Source organism: Oryctolagus cuniculus, chromosome 10 (genome assembly GCF_051225735.1).
Source record: "Oryctolagus cuniculus isolate XC-2025 breed Fujian yellow rabbit chromosome 10, ASM5122573v1, whole genome shotgun sequence".
NCBI lineage: Eukaryota > Metazoa > Chordata > Mammalia > Lagomorpha > Leporidae > Oryctolagus > Oryctolagus cuniculus.
This window is the reverse complement of record NC_142876.1, coordinates 80,308,703-80,329,612: the sequence shown is the minus strand read 5'-3', so window position 1 is coordinate 80,329,612 and position 20,910 is coordinate 80,308,703. Positions and strand designations below refer to the sequence as shown.

The window sequence follows — 20,910 nt, the reverse complement described above, 5'->3', positions numbered from 1 at the left end:
TTCCTTATAGAATAGATCAAAATTGTGTCTTTGCAAAAACTGATGAAAAGAGGAGAGATTGGGGAGGCAGAGGAAAGGAGGGGGGAAGTGTTGTCTTAGAACTGTACCAATTGAATGCATGCAATCACTTCTTTTGATCTTAATAAAAAAGAAAAATTTATTCTTGAAATTACATCATAGGCCATTATTCAAAGCTAGGAGTTATTACATATTAAAGATTCAATTATTAATCATCAAACCAGATTAGAATTTGCTAACCTGGCATAGAGGCTTAAGCTGTTGCCTACTACACTGGTATCCCAAATCAGAGCACCGGTTTGAGTCCCAGCTGCTTTGCTTCAGCTGCCTACTAATTTGCCTGGGAAAGCAGTGAGAGATGTCCCAAATATTTGGGTTCTTGCAGATGGAGTTCTAAGCTCCTGGCATTGGCCTGGTTCTTCCCCGGCTATTGCAGTCATTGGGGAGTGAATCAGCAGATGGAAGATCTCGATCTCTCTCTCTTCCTCCCTCCGTCTCTCTATCTTACTCTTCCTCCCTTTGTCATTCTGCCTTTCAAAAAAATAAATCTTTACCAAAAAAATGACCAATGGCTAGACAAGTATGTAAATGATGAAAAGGGTCTGGCAAGAACAGGTTAACTGAAGAGTTATGCGTGGATAAATCAAGTACTGGCTAATTACGTTCAGCTAACTGGTGCCATTTGGGATGCAGATGCAGTATCATAACATATTTACATATCAAGTGAGCCATAATCCTGAAATCTCTATGAAAATTCTCCAGTTTAAAATAGTAATAAATTCAAATATTAACAAAGATCACATTGGCCTTGAAAGTATTGGCCAAATAGGACCCTTGGGCCACCAGTTTGCAAATTCTAGCCTGATTCTTATCTCTTTTCCAAAAATGTTGAGCTCCAGTTAAGTAATTGATACAGTTGAGGGTGTCTCAGGGCAGAACTAACCTTGGGTTCTCAATATCTGGACTCACAGTCACCAAGGCTGTGTCAAACTGAAAATACTGTAAGATGACATAAAAAAGTGATAAGGTAGCATTAAACCCCAAGGCCAAAATCTCTATGGTTCAAACATCTTTTAAGGAATAATGGAAATTCCCATCACAAGCTGAGAGCTACACAATGCATTTATTTTGTCCAAGTTCTTTGAAGTATAATTTGTATACAATAAAATGTGGCCACAGTGTATGACTAGTGTGCCTTGACAAATGCTAACACCACCACAATCAAGGGTCAGGACATTTCAATCTCACTAAAATGCTCTCTCAGGCTCCTGTGCAATCACTAAACCCCTACCAGCCAGCCCAAGGCAACCACTTTGGACACTAGATTGAATTAGCCTTTTCTAAGATTTCATACAGTAAGGCCTTTTTTGTATCTGGCTTCATTGGCTGAGCATAGTGTTTTGAGATTCATCCATGTTACCGAGTTCACTTGTTCATACAACAATTTGTTTATCCATTCTCCTCTAATGTACATTTAAATGTTTCCTGTTTTTATTTAATATTAATAAAGCTGCTATAAACATTACCGTACAGGTCTTTATATGAACATATGTCTTTATTTTTCATGAGTAAAATGCAGGAGTGGAATTCCCGGGCTGAATGGTAAGTATATGTTTAACTTTATTAAAACTGTTCTGCACATATTGAATATTGAGTTAAATAGAATATATAGAATTGCTGGAATATACAAATCCTATTATCCTTACTCTAAATTCTCTGTGTTTCCTCTAGGTTCCTATTGAGAAGCATAAATGAATATTCCTGAGTTGGGGTTATATTTTGGCAGGATTTTGGGAAGGAACAGCAATAGAAAAGATATTAGAGGAAATCAGCAAAACAAAAAATGAGAGAGTTAGCAACTAATATTCTGTGAGAATTCTATGAAGAGTCATTCATGGCCTTGTGTCTTCCACCTCAGTCCAGATTAAATGGTACCTTCCCTTCTTTTTCCACCTCCTTTGTATTCTTTTCCCACTCCTATCTCCCTGTTGCTCAAGGAAGTCCGACCAGAGTCCCAAGTTTCCTCTGAGAAAGGCTGTGTGTATAAGGAAGATAAATCAAATCCTAAAAGAACTGCCAAATCTAAGGTTTACTCCAGTGATCAGGGAGACTTGAAAGGTATGCATGAGATTTCATGCAGATGTGAATGTTTGTCCCCAGAGGTGGAATAGCAAGTGTGCTAAGCCCAGCTAGTTCATTAAAACTTACTTGACTCAACAATTTCTCTGAAGATTGCTCTAAAGAAAATATGTGTTTACATAGTACTTATTACCTCTTTTTTCTTCTTAAAAATGAGATGCTAAGACCTTTAATCCACAGGGAAGTCTTAAAAGCTTCAGGATGAGATCACAGAATTGTTTCTCTCCAGGAGTAGTCTGAGATCATTGCCATCACCCAGGAGATGGTCCAGAAAAATCCTCCCTAACACACTAAACTCCAGATAATACAGTAATGTCACCTAATTGGTAAAAGGTCAATCCTAGTGAAATGTCTTAATGTGAGTTCACTTTAAAAAAAAGAAATGCAGGTCTAGTTTTTTGTTTTTATGAACACTTTGATAGTGACAGAGGAGAAAGTACGAGGGACAGATGTACTTGGCACTCAGGGGCTTCCATCCTATTAGTACTGTGCCAATGGTGGGCATTACCAATAGATCACAAGTTTTAAAGGGTAGCATTTTCAGATTTGTTTTGCTGTCAGATGTACAACGAGATTTGTAATTTGTTTTTAGTTACTAAAGTTTATTGGCCTTTCAGAAGCAAGGTTTTGCTATAAATATAAATAAAAGTAAGAAATAGCTGCCATAGATATGTGTGTGGGGGCAGGGGGAGAGAGAGAGAGAGAGAGAGAAAGGGAGAGATAGAAAGAAAGGGAGAGAGAGAGAGAGAAAAAAGAGCCATATTTTAATCTCAGGAAATTCACTTAGAAAGTTCTAATAGTAATATTTATTTTTGTGCTTTTGACTCCAGATAAATTATCACAAATATAAAACAAGATTTAGTTATATGCAATAAAATAAACTTAATTCTTAAAGTATGAAGAATCTGACAGAAATGAGCATTGACACATAATTTTTAAGACTCAGTCTTAAAATATATTTTTGAAAGGGTTGGCGCTGTGGCACAGTGGGTTAAAGCCCTGGCCTGAAGCGCCAGCATCACATATGGGCGCCGGTTCTAGTCCTGGCTGCTCCACTTCCGATCTAGCTCTCTGCTGTGGCCTGGGACAGCAGTAGAAGATGGCCCTAGTGCTTGGGCCCCTACACCTGCATGGGAGACCCGAAAGAAGCTCCTGGCTCCGGATCGACACAGCTCTGGCCATTGCGACCATGTGGGGAGTGAACCAGCGATGGAAGACCTTTCTCTCTTTTTCTCTACTTCTCTCTGTAACTCTGTCTTTCAAGTAAAATAAAATAAAAATCTTTAAAAAAAGTTATATTTGAAAAATATTTGTCTCCATTAATTAACCAGTTTGGATTAATATTCTTAATCAAAATGAAGTAAATAAAATTCCTCATGATTTTATACCTTCAAGAAACTTGAAAAGTATTTTCATGATGAACATTTCTAACTTTTATGAAACTATGTATTCTTTTTAACAAAATATAATCACAATTAAGATACTTCTGATAATATAAGCAGTAGTGAACAGTTTTTTGCCAGTTTTGTTCTGTTGTCTTCCAGTGTCTGGAATAGTACTTGTTACACAGATTCTCAACAAATTCTTGTGCAATGAAAAATACTTGTAATGACAGTTTTTACTTAATATATTTGATTGTTATTTTAGTGTTAAAATTATGATATTTAATATTGGAAGAATAATATTTGAATAGCTTTTTGCAGTTATTAAATTGATGGCCTATTGTATAGGAAGAATGAATCTACATATTTTTTCATTCACTCACCTATTGCTAGACATTTATGTTACTTCTGTTTATGTTGTCTGGTTATTATAAACTAGTATCTTGACAAGTGCCCATAGCAAAATCTTTGCATATACCTTTGATTATTATGATTATTAGGATAATGCCTAGATGTGGCTAGCCAATAAATTATATGGACTTCTAAGGATTATGATTAACTCAATAGTTACCTAGTAAATATTTACCAACTGTATGGTAGATACTATCTGAGGACACCATGGTGAATAAAGTGATTATAGTCATGCTTTCATGGATTGCATAATAATCTAGCACAGAGGCTGATAAACTGTAGCTCATGGGACAAGTATGACCCATGCCCTTTATTTGTAAATCATCTTTGATTGGAACACAGACATGCTAATTAATTTTTAACATTCTAATGTTATAGTTGAATAGTTATGACAGAGACTTTGTGGCCCACAAAGCCAAAAATATTTACTATATGGTCCATTATAGAAAAAACTTGTCAAACTCTTGGTCTGGTAGATCATACAAGGGTACTTCAAAAAGTTTGTGGAAAATGCAATTAAAAGATGCATTTATTTTGGTGAAAGAATTTGAAATTTATGAATCAAAGAGATATTCAAAAAGTTTATGGAAAATATATATTATAAAAATGGATTTATTTTATTTATCATAATAAGTTCTTTATAAATAAGAAGTCATTTTTAGCATAGTATGTGTAAATAATCACCAAATTTGAAATGGCTGGAATCAGAATTGTTGAGATTACTTTCAATTAGACATAAAGAATATTGGCTGAATTAGTGTGTGATTGTCTAAACCCTCAGCAGTTTTATCAAACTTATATGCTCCTAAGGACTAAGCAGACTAGAACAACTAAAGTAGCCCATATTTTCAGCTGCCTAGAAATAAAATACAAAAAAATTGCTAGAATTGCGGAAAATGAGAGTGTATCATTTTGCATATGAAATCTATTTTGTTTATTCGGAAACTAACCAACATTACCTTAATGACTTGTGTAAACGGAAATATCTGTTATTTGACTTTTTTCCCTCAGCACTGGCCTCACACAGGCACGCTAATGATTATTTGTCAAAGTCACACTGTTTGCTTACAAAGTATGAAGGCTTTTTAGACACCATAATGACGGCTCTTGATTCACTTGATAATATTTAGAATAAGCCATAAAAGCTGATCTCTGAATGAGTAGACCGCTTTTATTGGCTTTTAGTGCTATTACTGCTGTCATAAGTGGAAAATTGGCCTAATGCAAGCAATACTGCTGTGTCATACTGCAAAACTGCTGCTTGGTTTATGGTTTATTTCTCTAATGAAAGAATAGCCAGGTACAGGAAGGGTACCACCACCTGCTGAGCTGCAGGGAATGATGCTTCCACAATCATTGGTTCACCTAAGGTACAGGAAGGGATGTACTTGAGGATGGGAGGGAACTTGCCTAAGGTCTTAGACCTGGGCTCATTTGTTAGCATAAATGCTTTTAAAGTCCTACTATGTGGTAGATACAGGGGATGAAAGGGCAAGACAGATCAGATTAAGATGAAACTGAGTCTTAATCAGAGGTTGATGCTAAAGAGTCTACTGGCCAAATTATGTTAGCCCCATCAATCAATGTTTTAAATTAAATATTTAGGTATAACTTAAAAAGAATAAAATGCATAAATATTAACTGTGCAGCTTGATTAACTTGTACATTTGTATGTCATATAACCAGCACCCATCAATAGACAAAACGTTTTCAGCACCTTAAACAGCTCCCTTGCCTCCACTCCACTGCCTGCTCCCAAGTCAGTACCTTTTCCCTGGTAAATTTTGATTTCAATCACTGCAGATTACTTTATGCTGTTCTTCTTATTCATGAGGCCACACAGTGAATATTCTTTAAAAATTATTTTATTTGAAAGACAGAGCAACAGAGAGAGAGGATAGACAGAGAGATCTTCCTTCCATTCACTAGTTCATTCCCAAATACCCAGCCAGGTCTGGCTGGCATTAGCAGGAGCATTAGCAGGAAGATTGATCAGAAGTGGCGCATCCAGGAGACAAACTGGCAGTACCAGCATATACAACTTAATTGTTCAACATCATGTCTGTAAGATGTTTTTGTGTGTACAAGTTCTTTTTAATTCTTAATAGTAACTCTTTTTATTGCCTTGTAGTATCCTGTTGCAGAGCTGTACCACAATTTACTTACTCATTTTTGATGGGGATACTTAGGTGTTCCCAGTGATTGACTATTATAAAGAAAGCTAATTTGAACATGTTTTGGTGGGCACAAACACTGTTTTCTGTTGGGTATAAATTCAAGAGTAGAACTGCTGTGATGTAAAATTTTAGGGCAGATTTTGGGACCAGCATTGTGGCATAAAGGGTTATGCTGTGGTTTACATCACTAGCACACCATATTGGAGCATTAGTTTGAGTCCTGGCTGCTCTGCTTCTGATCTAGCATTCTGCTAATGTGTGTGGGAAGGAAGCAGAAGATGGCTGAAACACTTGGGCCCCTGTCATCCATGTAGGAGGCCAGGATGGAGTTCCTGGCTCCTGGCTTCATCCTGGCCCAGACACAGCTGTTATGGCTATTTGGGGAGTGAACCAATAGATTTTACAAAAAAATCCATTTAAAAATGGGTATATTTTTAGCTTTAGGTAGAAATGCCTAGCAGTTTTCCAAATGGTTCCAATTTTTTTAATCCATCAGCAGCATACGAGAATTGCTGTTGCCAGCACTCGGTACTGTTAGTTGCAATATTGTTTTAGATATATTTGAATGGTTCTATATACAATGTGCACAGAAAATTCAAGCAAATACTTGATTCTGCAATGTTGTGTATGTACAATTAAGCCCATCTGTTAAGTATGTTGAGCCATGGAGAAGTGGTGAGATTTCAGATTGTGGAATCAGAGACATCTCGGTTGGCATTTCTGTATCTACCAATTAATAAATGGATGTCTTTAGTGAAGTTGCTTGCTTATGTTCTCAGATTCTTCTGTAGAGCCGAGCAAAATACCTCAATTAGAGGCTTATTGTTAAGGCCAATAAAACACCACCGGTAAAATAGACAGCTAGTATTTGACACATGGCTTGGTCTCACTGAATAGTTCCTTTCTCTTCTCATAGGGATGTGATGGTCAAGCAAAAACAAGCAATTTGCTCTTATGAGAACCATCTATAAATAGCTACCTGCCAGCATCCTATCTTCTCCTTTGTTAACCTTTCTTTCTTCCTTAAAATCCTCTCAGTTTCTCAGATCAGTCTCCTAATTCCATCCCAGGTTCCTTCCTTTGCCTTCCCACCATATACAATATGACAAGTACTCAGAATTCCAATTTTTAATTTAACAAACACTATGTGTCAAGCACTGTGACAAATGCTTTACAGATAGTGTTTCATAAGATCCCTGAAAATACATATTATTATTTCTGTTCTACAGAGGGGAAGAAACTGAGATTCTGAGAGATTAAGTAAATTATCCTTGATCAAATAGAGAGTGGGTGGTAGAACTAAGATTTGAAAGAAAATCTGTTTAACTCCAATGCTCACTTGGTTAACTATAATTCTGGACATGTTGGAATGTCTTCTGAAATATGTCTCCTGCACATAGCTAAATCATTTAATATTCATCATCTGTATCACACCCAAATGTTGTGCACCTTCTCAGGTTCCCTGACTATGCTCTTCTTCTCAAATGTCACCCCATTATCAACTTTTTTTGGCACCATAGGTAACCTCCCAGTCCAGAGGGAATCTGGGTTGAAGGCTCAGAACTGAAAAGATCTCTTGCACCATATGCTGAGTCCTCTTTACATTAAGCACGTCCTCCATTTCTATATTTACATGAAATGCACACCATGGGGGTAAAATTAGGCTTCCTAATTATTATGGGGCTGGACTATGAAAGCAGGCAAATAAAATCCTTACCTTTTTTCCTTTCTTGGGCAGCATGGGTATGATTTCTCCCTGCATATGCAGAGATATTTCAAAAAGTTCATAGTAGAATAGAATTAAAAGATACATTCATTTTGGTGCAAAAATATTTTTTGAAATCTAGGTATAGTTTTTTCATAATACATATTTTTTCATGAACTTTCTTGAAGATCCCTCATGTTATTTCAAGAAGTCGCTTGGGCCTGCACTGTGGCGTAGTGGATAAAGCTGCTGCCTGTAGTGCCGGCATCCCAAACCCTGGATGCCGGTTTAAGACCCAGCTGCTCCACTTCCGATCCAGCTCTTTGCTATGGCCTGGGAAAGCAGTAGCAGACGGTGCAAGTGCTTGAGCCGCTGCACCTGCATGGAAGACCCAGAAGAAGTTCCTGGCTCCTGGCTTTGGATTGGCTCAGCTCCGGCTGTTACAGCCGTCTGGGGAGTGAACCAGCAGATGGGAGAATTGTCTCTCTCTGTTTCTGCCTCTCTGTAGCTCTGCCTTTCAAGTGAATAAATAAAATCTTTTAAACATAAAATAAAAAAAGAAGTCTCTTGGCCTGCACAGCTGCACCTGCCAACATGCCTGTTGTGTCATGTTGTGGTTCTTTGTAAAGTGGCCAGCACAGTAAAACATCATGTTGCTTTGCATCCTTTCTTTCTTCTCTCACTATGTATTTCTTGGGTTTGCTATAAAAAATATAACTTTGTCACTTAGAACAACAGAAATTTATTTTCTCACAGTTCTTGAGAATGGAAGTCTTGGAACAAAATCAAGACATCAACAGGGCTGTACTCCCTGTGGAGGCTCTGGGGGAGAATCCATCCCCTGCCTCTTCCAGCTTCTGGTGGTTGCTGGCATTCTTTGCTTTGTAAATGCTTCCCTCTAATTTCTGTTTTCATGGTTGTATCACTATCTATTCTTTGTGTACTAATTTTGTAATTTTCCCTCTACTTTGTGGTAAGGACACTTGTGATTAGGTTTAGGACCTCCTCCCGTGTAGATTATCTCCCCATGACAAAATTGTTAATCTTATCTGATAACCTCTACATCACTGTCCCAATGCCACCTTTTTATTTATTTATTTATTTAACGAGGTGACATTTATAAGTTCTAGGAATTTGGATCTGAATCTTTTGTTGGGCCTTATTCAACCTGCTACTGTTACCTAATTCTTCACCTTTACCACCTTAGGCGTGAACTTCTCAAAGAAAACATCAATATTTGTACCCCTTTCTCAATCTCTGTTTTCTAGACGAGCTGAAGTAAGGCTTTATCTTTGTTATTAACTTAGTTCCATTGCTACTTCTTGCCTATATTCCTGATAACAGAGGAATCGTGCAAAACCCACATCTGACCATGTTACTACTTCACATAAATTTCTTTAAGGAAACCCTCCATTGATTTGTGTCAACATTCTAATTCCATAGACCTCCAGATCTGATCTGTTCTCTCTGCAACTTCATTATTTGACATTCTAATGGTTAAGAGCACAAGATTCATTGATAAATCATATTTGCTTGAATTCTACATCCACAACTTACTAGGCAGTGATCTTGAGTAGACCACATAGTGTCTCTGATTCCCTGATCCAAACTCCTTTTAAAGTCCCTTTCACAGTGACTGAGGTACTAAAATGATATAGGGTAAAAGCTCACAATGAACAACATTTCTCCAGTTATGTCAAATTATACACAGGAATCTAAATATCTTATATTTTTCATCTCTAGGTATTTATCCATGATGGTTTTTCAGCATCATTGATCTTTGCCCCATCTCATGTGTTAACTTTTCTTTCTTTGGAACTGAGTTCCAACAATCCCCTTCTCTGCAAACCTTTCCCTGACTCCAGAAGCTCTCCAAAATTCTTGCACAGAATCTTTCATCCTGGCCCCAGAAAGTCTAGTTCATCGTATCTTTCATATCTTGGAGTGACTGAATATATGTCTAGTTTTAAAAAGCATCTTGGGTGGTTCTTGTGTAGTTGGCCCCTTGATCATACTTAACACCCGGAACACTGTGCGTGACCATACCTGACTTGGAATGAGAGCCTTCTTGGACAGACATACCATTTAAGTATGATTTATACCTCAGTACACTTCTCTCCATCAATGGTTTTGAGATGATTATTAATCAAACAATATATTTATCATGCCACCAACAGTAGCACTAGGTTGTTGGGTACATAAGTAGTCTTGTGGCATGAGATGCCTGTGAATCTGAGCTTTTTGAGAAAGAAAGACACTGAAATAGACTTATAAGAGCCTTGTGAAATCATGCATTCCTCTGACTGATTGCTTTTTGATTAGTCTGTATTTTCAACACACTATGCCTGACAGATAGTAAATGTTCAATAATTGTTGAATAAATAGGGCCTGGACTTGGCAGAAGCTGAAACTGGATAGTTACTGACCAGACTGATGGATAATGTCATGCTTCCTGGATGATAGACAATGGGGCAGAGAACCTGTGCCTTGAAGGTAGGGTTTGAATCCCACATGCAGCATCGCTGAGCAATCTCAGCACTACAGAGAGTAGGGTTCAAACACCATATGTCTGAGCCTTTCCAAATCTTATCTGTATGAGGGTCTGGAGTTGTGGTGTAGTAGGTAAAGCTGCCATCTGTGACAACAGCATCCTGTGTGGGTACCAGTTCATGTCCCAGCTGCTCCATTTCCAATCCAGCTCCCTGCTAATGGCCTGGGAAAAGCAGCAGAAGATGGCCCAAGTGTTGGGCCCCTGCCACCCACGTGGGCAATCTAGATGAAACTCTGCCAGGCCTATGCAGTCACACGGGGAGTGAACCAGTAGATGGAATATCTCTCTCTGTCTCTCTCTCTTTGTCTCTCTCCCTCTCACTGAAACTCTGATTTTCAAAAGAAATAAATAATTTTAAAAAAGCAAATCGCATCTGTATGATAGTCATAATTGTTTCCCACAGGTACCTGGTGCTTGGACAGATCAATGTGATTCAAAGCTGGGTCAGGCTTTTTGTAGCTATTATGAAAAGACTTGGTGTTTGGATGTTGGTATTTCCAGGAGTTTTGAATTCAGCTAGAATCCTGATTTCATACAGAGTAAGAGAATGAAGAGTATGTGGTTCTTATTCCTCAAATGAAAAGAAAAAGGAAAAGAAACAATGAAAAGGTAGATTTGGCCAAATGTTAACATTTGCTAAATCTGTTTGATGAGTATTATTTTTTAAAAGAATGTGTAAAATGTGAAAAACCAACTCATTTATATATATGCTGTTAGTGATCTGGTCAGAGATCATTTTCGTCACTTCTGATCCCTGATCTCTAGTCTTCCCACCATCCCAATGTCATACAAAAGGGCTTAGGACAATTTTGGGTGGCAGAGATACTGGTTATTGGCTTAAAAAAAAAAAAAAAAGATTGACATTTATTTTGAAAATCAGAGTTACAGACAAAGAAGGGGAGCTGGGTCAGGCTGAAGCCAGGAGCCAGCAGTTTCATCTGGGTCTCCCACATGGGTGGTAGGAACCCAAACACTTCGGATATCCTCCACTGCTTTTCCTAGGCCATTAGCAGGGAGCTGGGTGGGAAGCAGAGCAGCGTCCACAGGGCATCTGGCATCACAGGTGTCAGCTTTCCCTGCTGTACTACAACGCGGTCTCCTGGCTATTGGCTTCTTAAAATCTTGGAATGAACTTGGTATTAAACTCCAGTTAAGGTAGTTTTCAATCAGTGCAGCTATGAAAGCTGTTACTTTGCTCTAGTTGAATTCCATGGAAGCAAAAGTTGTGTTGTTTTTCATTTATACGTTTTATCTATTAGGGAGACTCAATGAATATTAACTAGCAAGAAAAGTTTTAATAGTAATTTTGACAAGGCTATGATGTTAGCACTTGTTAGTCTCTATGATTTATTTTTGTAATCCTGCCTTATAATTTAATACAGTGAAGTTAGCCTGATTCCAAATTATTAACTAGTAAAACTTCCATTTAACTCTTCATATGTTTCCAACAAAACTCTATTAACCTTTCTGAGAACAAAGGCAAAGAAACAAAAAAGGAACAACTTCTGTATTTGAAGAATGACAAAAAGGAAAAACAAACAGAACTAATATAGCTGATCAATGGGCTTTTGAAGTTTCATTGACAATCTTATTATGGTTAAACTTAAATCACTGTAGTTCTAAATTATTTATTTCTTACAAAGGTAAAGAGAAAACAGTTTTTAATATTAAAGTAAGTTAATAATACTAAAATTAAAACAATTTTATAATAAAAATATACTTTTCGCATATTTTAGTGGTTAACAGCTACAGTTCTGGGGCCAGACTGGGATTTGAAACCATTTCACCCACCTACCAGGTATAAATCTTGGGCAAGTTAAGTTATCTGGAGCTCAGTTTTCTCATCTACAAAATGGGAGTAATAATAGTAATGATTTTTTTAGACAATTCAGTGACTTAATACATGTAAGTACTTCTTAGGACAATGCTGGGCAAATTGTAAGCACCCACTGTATGCTGTTATTACTATAACTAATAAATCAAGTTCTGAACCTTTTTTAAAAAAAAATTTATGTATTTGAGGCATAAGCAAAGAGAGAGAGAGGTCTTCTATCTGCTGGTTCACTCCCCAAATGGCCACAACAGCTGGAGCTGGGCATATCTGAAGCCAGGAGCCTGGAGCTTCTTCTGGGTTTCCCATGCGGGTGCAGGGCCCAAGCACTTGGGCCATCCTCCACTGCACTCCCGGGCCACAGCAGAGAGCTGGCCTGGAAGAGGGGCAACCGGAACAGAATCCAGCGGGACTAGAACCCAGTGTGCCGGCGCCGCAAGGCCGAGGATTAGCCTATTGAGCCATGGCGCCGGCCTATTTTATTTATTTATTTATTTATTTATTTATTTTTTGAAAGACAAAGTTACAGAGAGAAGTAGAGACAGAGAGAGAGGTCTTCCATCCACTGGTTCACTCCCCAGATGGCTACAATGGCTGGAGCTTCCACCAATCAGGAGCCAGGAGCTTCTTCCGGGTCTCCCACGTGAGTGAAGGGGCCCAAGGACTTGGGCCATCTTCCACTGCTTTCCCAGACCATAGCAGAGAGCTAGATTGGAAGAGGAGCAGCCCAGACTAGAACTGACACCCTTATGGGATGCCGGCGTTTCAGGCCAGGGCTTTAACCCCCTGCACCACAGCGCCGGCTCCCCCATGAACTTTTCCAAAAAAGATTTCTACCTCCCTTCTCCATACTGACTCAGCATCTTGTACATAGCTCTGTTCTTGACCTTTTCACATTATATTGTACTTTTCTGTTTCTTTGACCTTATCTCCTATAACATTTGAGATTCTGCTGAGGAGGGATAATATCTTTAGCACAGTCCCAGGACCATCAGTGCCTGGAAATACAAATCCTTGGCAAATGTCACTCTCTCTTCTCTGTTAACTCAGGACAGACTTGCTACATTTATCCCACTCAGAATTCTCTTTAACACAGCACCCCTGGGAATGACTGACAGCACATTAGAAATAGTTCCAAGATTTAGTGTATTTGTGAGTCACATAATAGATGCTCACTAAATTTTGAATAATATTAGCTTTTTTCATTATTATTGAGAGGCAGAGACACACACCCATACACACACTCACACAGAAGGAGAGAGAGAGAGTGCTATCACATCATCTGCTGGTTCACTATCCAAATGCTCACAACAGCTGGGGCGGGGATAGGAGGGGAGCTGAGAAGCAGGAATTAAATACGGGTCTCCCATGTTGGTGGCAGGAACCCAGTTGTTAGAACAGTCACTGTTACCTCCCAAGATCTACCATTAGCAGGGAACTGAAATCAGGAGAGGAAGCTAGGTATTGAACTTGGGTACTCTGGTATGGGATGCAGGCGTCCTAACCATGAGGTCAAACACCTGCCCCTCTGCTCATGTTTTATACCCTTCTTGCAAGATTCTTGTTTTTGGCTTCCTGGAATGACGGAGGAGTCCAATATTTCCCGTTGTGTCGTCCTTCACCTCTTACTTAAATTATATCCAATGTTTTGAAATATCCCTACTTTATTTCTAAGATTCACTCATTTAAGCATTACTTATCACATCCAAACTGTGATAGTTTCAAAGCTGAATAAAATATCTCCTTCTTCAAGAAGGTAAACATTAATATAATATAAAGCTATTATTTAGGACAAGTTTTCTGTATTTCAACCACTCCTATTAGACTTGTAACTCTGTGCTGCCTTGTAATAGTGCCACAATAGGTGAAGTACGCATGTCTCTGAGTTCAGGCTTCCTTTTCCCTACTGGAGATAACAATCCTTACAGGGTTGTTGAAGAGATTAAGGGAGATAGAACACCTTGTGTTTTTCCTTCCTCCTATTGGTAGGAATCGTGTTAAACTGCTTATTTATAATATATAGTGTCTGGGCATTTGAGAACTCTCACTCTCCATTCCTTGCTGGGCTTGGCAGCTCCAGCTTCTACCACCGCACCTGGCCCACAGTCATCTCAATCACTGTGGCTCCGTATTGCCAAGAATAATATCACTATCCATAATACAGTGCATGTGAAACAAGTGAAAGATGGGGCTGGAATTCAAAGTCCTGCGTGTCGACTCCTTTGATTTGAGACACATTTGCAGTGAATTCATGCTTGTCATTCTCTGTGGCCTCAGCCTTCATTTTGAGCACAAGTTTAACCTCCTCGTGCCAGAAGCGGGCCTCAGCCCGCCTTAACGGTGCCCTGTCCTAACCCTCACGTAAAAGGCCCAGGCCCTGGCAGGAAGTTAGCATTCAGAGGTGTCTCTACCCGGAACACGGACCACTGGGCCATTCGCCCGCGAGCCGAACCAGGCCTCAGTACCCAGCGGCCCTGGCTATCCTAGCGGAAGCCCTGGACTCAACCAACGTGTGCGTGTGGGGGAGGGGGGGTAGCAAAAAAGCTGCATGTGCGCTGACCCCGTGCTGGGTGTTTTCCTTGTTGTGAGTCCCAAACCTACCCCGTGTAAAAACTATACCCACAGACTGGCGTTGTGTGAGGTACTCTGAGCAATGTGGACGGAGCCTGAGGTACACAGAGTTTGGCGGCAGTACCCTGAACTCCGGCCTTGGTACAGAGGCGCCGTACATCCGGGTATTTGGAGCCTGAGGGCTCAGCTGCAGCTCCACCAGGGTTGCCGGTCCTCTTCCCTGTCATTCGCTGGGCTCTTCACGCCTGCCGCCTGTCTCCTGCCTCCTGCCTCGTGCCCCCGGGGCTCCGAGGAACGCCCTCCTCGCCCAGGAGCTGGAAGTAAGCGCCTTGAACTTGTCTTCTGCGCGGTGCCGTGGGGGCTCGCGTCGTGCGCCGGAGCAACCAGGGCTGCCGGAGGCTGCTTTCCCCCGGGATGCGGGAGAGCACGGGGCGGGCTGCCCGCGCCTCAGCAAAGCGAGGCCGGCGGGAGCCAGCAGGGCAGGGTGCGTAGGTTGTGGTGGCGGTTAGAGGCGTAGGTCAGGGGGATGCAGCAGGTCCAAGCAGCGTTCTGGCAGTGGCGCCTGTGCAGCCCCCCGTTGTTTCTATACAGGCCAGGGCCCTGAGCCACCGCTGGTGCTGAAACCCTTGTTTTAGCCATGGGAGTCTCAAAACTTGTAACTAATTTTCATGTCAAATTGTTTTTGTGTCTTTGTTGCTTTGGGATGAATTTTCTCCTCTGAGAAATATTTCTATATCCTAATTATTTGACAGAAACACATTTATTTCCAAATGTTTTTTTCATGATGTACATGTAAAATTATATCTTTGATTACACACATACACACATCGTTTGCAGATAAAGGAAAGAATTATTTTTTTAACGATTTCACAGTTGAATTTGTAATGAAAAGTATCAGTTTAAATATTTTCCTTTGAAGGTAGAATCGTCTTGATAGAAACCTATACAATTGACTTTTCAGTAATAGGCTTAGAATATTTATGATTAAAAAGTATGGGGGGGGCGTGCAGCACTGTGGCGTAGCGGGCAAAGCCGCCGCCTGCAATGCTGGGATCCTATATGGACTCTGGCTTGAGACCCGGCCCCTCCACTTCCCATCCAACATTCTGCTATGGCCTGGGAAAGCAGTGGAAGATGGCTCAAGTGCTTAGGCCCCTGCACCTGCATGGGAGACCCGGAAGAAGCTCCTGGCTCCTGTCTTCGGATTGGTGCAGCTCGGGGCAGTTGTGGACATTTGGGGAGTGACCCAGCAGATCGAAGACTTGCCTCTGGCTCTGACTCTGCCTCTCTGTAGCTCTGCCTTTCAAATAAATAAGTAAATATTTTTTTTTAAAAAAAGAGTGTGTAGGGACCAGAGTTGTGGCACAGCAGGTTAAACCACCACCTTCTACACCTGCATCCCGTATGGGCTCTGATTGGAGAACTGGCTGCTCCATCTCCCACTCAGCTTTTTGATAACGCACCTGGGAAAGCAGCAGAAGCTGGCCCAAGTGCTTGGGCCTCTGCGCCCATGTGGGAGACCTGGATTAAACTCCTGACCATTTTGGCTATTTGGGGAATGAGCCAGCAGATGGAAGATATTTTTCTCTCTCTCTCCCTCCCTCTCTGTAACTCTGTCTTTCAAATAAATTTTAAAAATAAACCTTTAAAAAGGTATTTAATGAGAGAATAAAAAGGATTTTAACTTTTTGAACTAAGTAAAGGCCGTTCATAGGTAATGTGACTCCAGGACTTCAACTTTTGTGGTATGAAACAAAAAGTAAGTAGACTGTTAAGATGATGGGCAGGAAGAAAGTTCAGTGTTAGCCACCTTCTTTCCCTACCCCAACATTTCACAGTTTTGAAAACTTTCACTCATTGTGTTCCTTTCAGATGTCCTTAACATTATTTGTGGAAGTCTTGTGAAATCCATGAAGAATTTTCAGAATAATGTTCTCAAATACATAAACTATAATTCATAGTATTGCAAAGAAAAACTATACACACAGTTACCAAAATTTTTTTTTTAAAGTATTCCTTTATTTAAAAGGCAGTTTCTGAGAGAGTGGGAGAGACAGGGAGAGAGCTCTTCCATCAGCTGGTTCACTCCCCAAATGGCTCTAATGCCAGGACTTAGCCAGAGGGAAACCAGGAGCCAGGAGCTTCATCTGGGTATCCCACATGGGTGCCAGGGGCCCAAGTACTTGGGCCATCCTCTGCTGCTTTCCCAGAGCTATATCAGAAGTGGAGCAGCCAGGACACAAATCAGCACTCATGTGGGATGCTGGTGTCTCAGAGTCTCAGGTGGCAGTTTTACCCTCTATGCTACAGTGCAGGCCTCACCAAAATATTTTTTAAATCTTGATATAGAAATATATGTCTATACCTATCAATACAGTAGGTAGTAAGAATTTGAATTATGTTGGGATTAGAATGAGTGAGATTTTATGATATGACAATTGGTATGAAAATCATTGAATTTTGTTGGTGACAAAGTCGCAAATGTTTCCAGTCTTACTATTGTGATGTTACCTATGTTTCTTATCAAAGGAAATTCTGAATTTTAGAGATTGCAAAAGCAAACCACCTGTGCTTCCCTTGAGTGCTGCAGTGATATAAAATGGAATTTGCTTGTGTTTTTTTTTTCAGCCAAATCAAACTGTTTTTTGTAGATCTGTTCCTTTATTTCCCATTTTCACTTTCCAGTACAGTATTCTGTTTCACTAGAAGTAATAAGATGTTTAAAATTTATATTACTGGGGGCTGGCGCCATGGCTCACTTGGTTAATCCTCCACCTGCAGCGCCGGCATCCCTTATGGGCCCTGATTCTAGTCCTGGTTGTTCCTCCTCCAGTCCAGCTCTCTGCTGTGGCCTGGGAGTGCAGTGGAGGGTGGCCCAAGTCCTTGGACCCTGCACCCTCATGGGAGACCAGGAAGAAACACCTGGCTCCTGGCTTCGGATCAGCGCAGTTCCGGCCGTAGCGGCCATTTGGGGAGTGAACCAACAGAAGGAAGACCTTTCTCTCTGTCTCTCTCTCTCACTGTCTATAACTCTACCTGTCAAATTAAAAATAAATAAATAAATAAAATTTATGTTACTACTCATCCTGACAGTCTTAAGGAAAAAAATAATGAGTCTCTGAAACTTATGGAAAAGAAAGGAAGAAACCTGATCTTGTCTGTGTTTTACTAATTGGTGAAATTAGCTGTGCTACTTTTAATTTCTAGTACACTGGTTTTTTTAATATTGCACACTGAGGCCCAAAGAGGCTTTTAAAGCCATAAAGAAGGGCAAATTCATCTGATTAACGAGGGAGCATACAAACAGTCTCAAGCTGTCAATTCCAAACTATGAATGTGAAATCAAGGATGTACTTTGGCAATTGTCAAATTAATTTTTAATATTTGTCAATTTTTCAAAAAATTTATTTGAAGAGTCACAGACAGAGAAAAGGAGAGATAGAAAGGTCTTCCATCCACTGGTTCACTCCCAAATGGCTGCAACGGCCAGAGCTGTGCCATTCTGAAGCCAGGAGCAAGGAACTTCTGGGTTTCCCACATGGGTGCAAAGGCCAAGCACTTGGATCATTTTCCACTGCTTTCCCAGGCACATTAGAATGACAATTAAATTTTTCTAGTGCTGTCTTTGTAAACCTTCTCTTTTTAAAATTATTTATTTTTTTGAAAGAGAGAGCTCGATCTTCCATCGCCTGTGCATTCCTCAAATGCTCACAACAGTACAGTTTGGGCCAGGTGGAAGCCAGGACCATTTTCCAGGACTCCTACATAGTTGGAAAAGACCCAAAGACCCAACCACTTGAATCATTTCTTGGTGCCTGTCAGGGTGCTCATTAGCAAAAAGATGGAATTGGGAACAGAGCTGAAACTTGAACCCAGGTATTCTGATAGGAAATGAGAGAGTGTCTAATCACTATGCCAAATGCTCACTTTAACAGAAAACATTATCTTTTTGCTAACAAAACTTGTCCATCATAGCTCCTGAGTAAACCTTGTAGTTAGATTCAATTCAATTTCCATTTGACAAAGCACTTATTATTGACAGATAATACTATAGGTGTATAAGGGAACATAAGAGAAATAAGAAAGTTCACATTCCCTGATCATTTCAACCAGGTCAAGAAAAGAGAGACTCAAAAACTGACTGATAAAAAATATAATCATAATAGTTGTTATTATTGGGTGATAAGACCTCTTGATACATCACTCGTTCTGCCAAGTAGCTTGGTCACTTAGGATATTTTCAGCTGTAAATAACAGAAAATTCCAACTTGAATTTAGAAAGATGATTTATTACTTATCTATTAATTTTAGAAGTGAAGTGACTAGAAGCTTGATGAAGTCTGTGCTCAGCAACACTTTTAAGGAGCCGGATTTTTTTCTATTGTTTTTCCTTTGGCATTTTAGCTTGTATTTGTGGCTTTAATGCTCTGATTTCCCGTATGACTGTAAAATGGCTTCCCTAGTTTGAAGCAGTACTTAAAGATTTGATCATATTCAAAAGAGGAGAGTGTCTTTTCTTATAAACTCTCTCAGGAGCAAAAACCAAAACAAAACAAAACAAAAAAACAAAGTGAAACCAAAATGAAATAACCAGCCAACCCAATTTTCCCCAACCGAAATAAGACAAAACAAAAGCCTTCATTAGAAACTCCTAGCAGATGGCCCCTCTTGTCTCATTATCCCAAATTATTTCACAAGCTGTTGCCAACAGGATCACTGGCAAGAGCAATGGTACCACCTTAATCAAATTAGGCAAATCAGAATTCAGCCCACTTGAGATCTTTAGAAATGCACAGAGATGGATGGATTCTTGAGTAAAATTGAGATTCCTTGAGAAGAATGGGAGAATGAATATAGGGGAGGCAACCAATTATGCCTTCTGTGGCAGCTGTAATTATTTTTGATTGATAGCTTTGAAAATTGAGGCTCAGTGGTGTTAAGTGATTTGACCAAGATCAACATGTAATAAGCAGTTACTCCAGATACCAAATATAGGTACGTGTAGTTCCAAAGACTGAGCTCTTCAACTGCATTGTTGACAGTGGAAGAAACACTATAATGGAAATATTTTAAAGTGCTATGTTTTTTTGATGCATGGTGTCTTGATTTGTGTTGAATGTCTTAGGTGTTGATGTTGCATTTTGGTGTTGGTATAAGGTCATATTTTTATAAAAATGAATACAGTTTAATAGAAATGTGCCCCTACTTTATTTCCTGCTTGCTTCTCATACTTGCTCATCATATTTCTTTATGTTCATGGAAATACTAAGTCTAAACTGTGTGAAGATTTAACTAGTCCTGACTTGTACACACCATTGCTACTTTGTATACCACTGAAGACTGTCTGCCATGTGCATCAACTTGTTGAAGACAACAGAATTTGGAGTGTCTTATATCAAAAATTCATCCAAAGCAACAGAATTTTTACAGTGGGTAAGGGTGAAAGCCTTGCTATTTTCAGCTTTATTTATTTTAAAGGGAGAGAGAGAGAGAGAGAGAGAAATATGAACCTTCATCCACTAGTTCACTCTCCAAATACCTGCAACAGCTAGGGCTGGGCAAGATGAATTTTGGACCCTGGAACTTCATCTAGGTCCCTTATATGAGTAGCAGGGACCTAAGCTCTTGACCTGTGACCTGCTGCCTCCCAGGGTGCACATTAGCAGGAAGCTGGATCATAAGCAGAGAGGGGACTTGAGCTAGGCACTCCAGCATGGGTTGCAGTCATTCCAAGCAGTGACTTAGCCACTGGGCCACAGATTCCCTATCACATAAACCCCTGATTAATTCATATTTTGCAACATGAAATGGTTTGAAACTTAATTTGAAACGTATGCATTTGTTGTTGTCTCCCTGAGTGAGAGATTGAAACAGAATAACCATAATATTTCCTTATTATTAGGCATCTAGAAAAAGTTCGTGGAAAACATAATATGAAAAAATTACATTTTTCTCAAATCTTTTCATTTGGATGTATCTGTTGCATATAGTATATAGTTAGGTCTTTTGTGTGACCCATTCAGAAAACCATTTTATTTTAATATTTACTTTCATTTTATAAAGAAACAAAAGATTGTGAGCTTCTTTAAAAAAATGAAAAAGCTGTTTTTAATTTTACATTTTCT

At 39.7% G+C, this 20,910-nt stretch overlaps 1 protein-coding gene and 1 long non-coding RNA gene across 5 annotated transcripts in view; one reads left to right on the top strand and one right to left on the bottom strand.

Moving 5' to 3' along the window:
* The window catches only part of MDFIC2 (MyoD family inhibitor domain containing 2), a 123,227-nt gene that overhangs the window by 84,271 nt on the left and 18,046 nt on the right, over positions 1 to 20,910 (bottom strand). The window lies entirely within an intron of this gene.
* The window catches only part of LOC149124308 (uncharacterized), a 240,445-nt gene continuing 233,852 nt past the window's right edge, over positions 14,318 to 20,910 (top strand). Inside the window, exons 1-2 of one of the 3 annotated variants that reach the window (XR_016214649.1) lie at positions 14,755 to 15,105; positions 20,056 to 20,218. This is a non-coding gene — a long non-coding RNA (uncharacterized LOC149124308). Of the gene's footprint in view, positions 15,106 to 20,055; positions 20,219 to 20,910 lie in introns of all 3 variants that reach the window. The other 2 variants (XR_016214648.1, XR_016214647.1) reach the window with 2 other exon arrangements.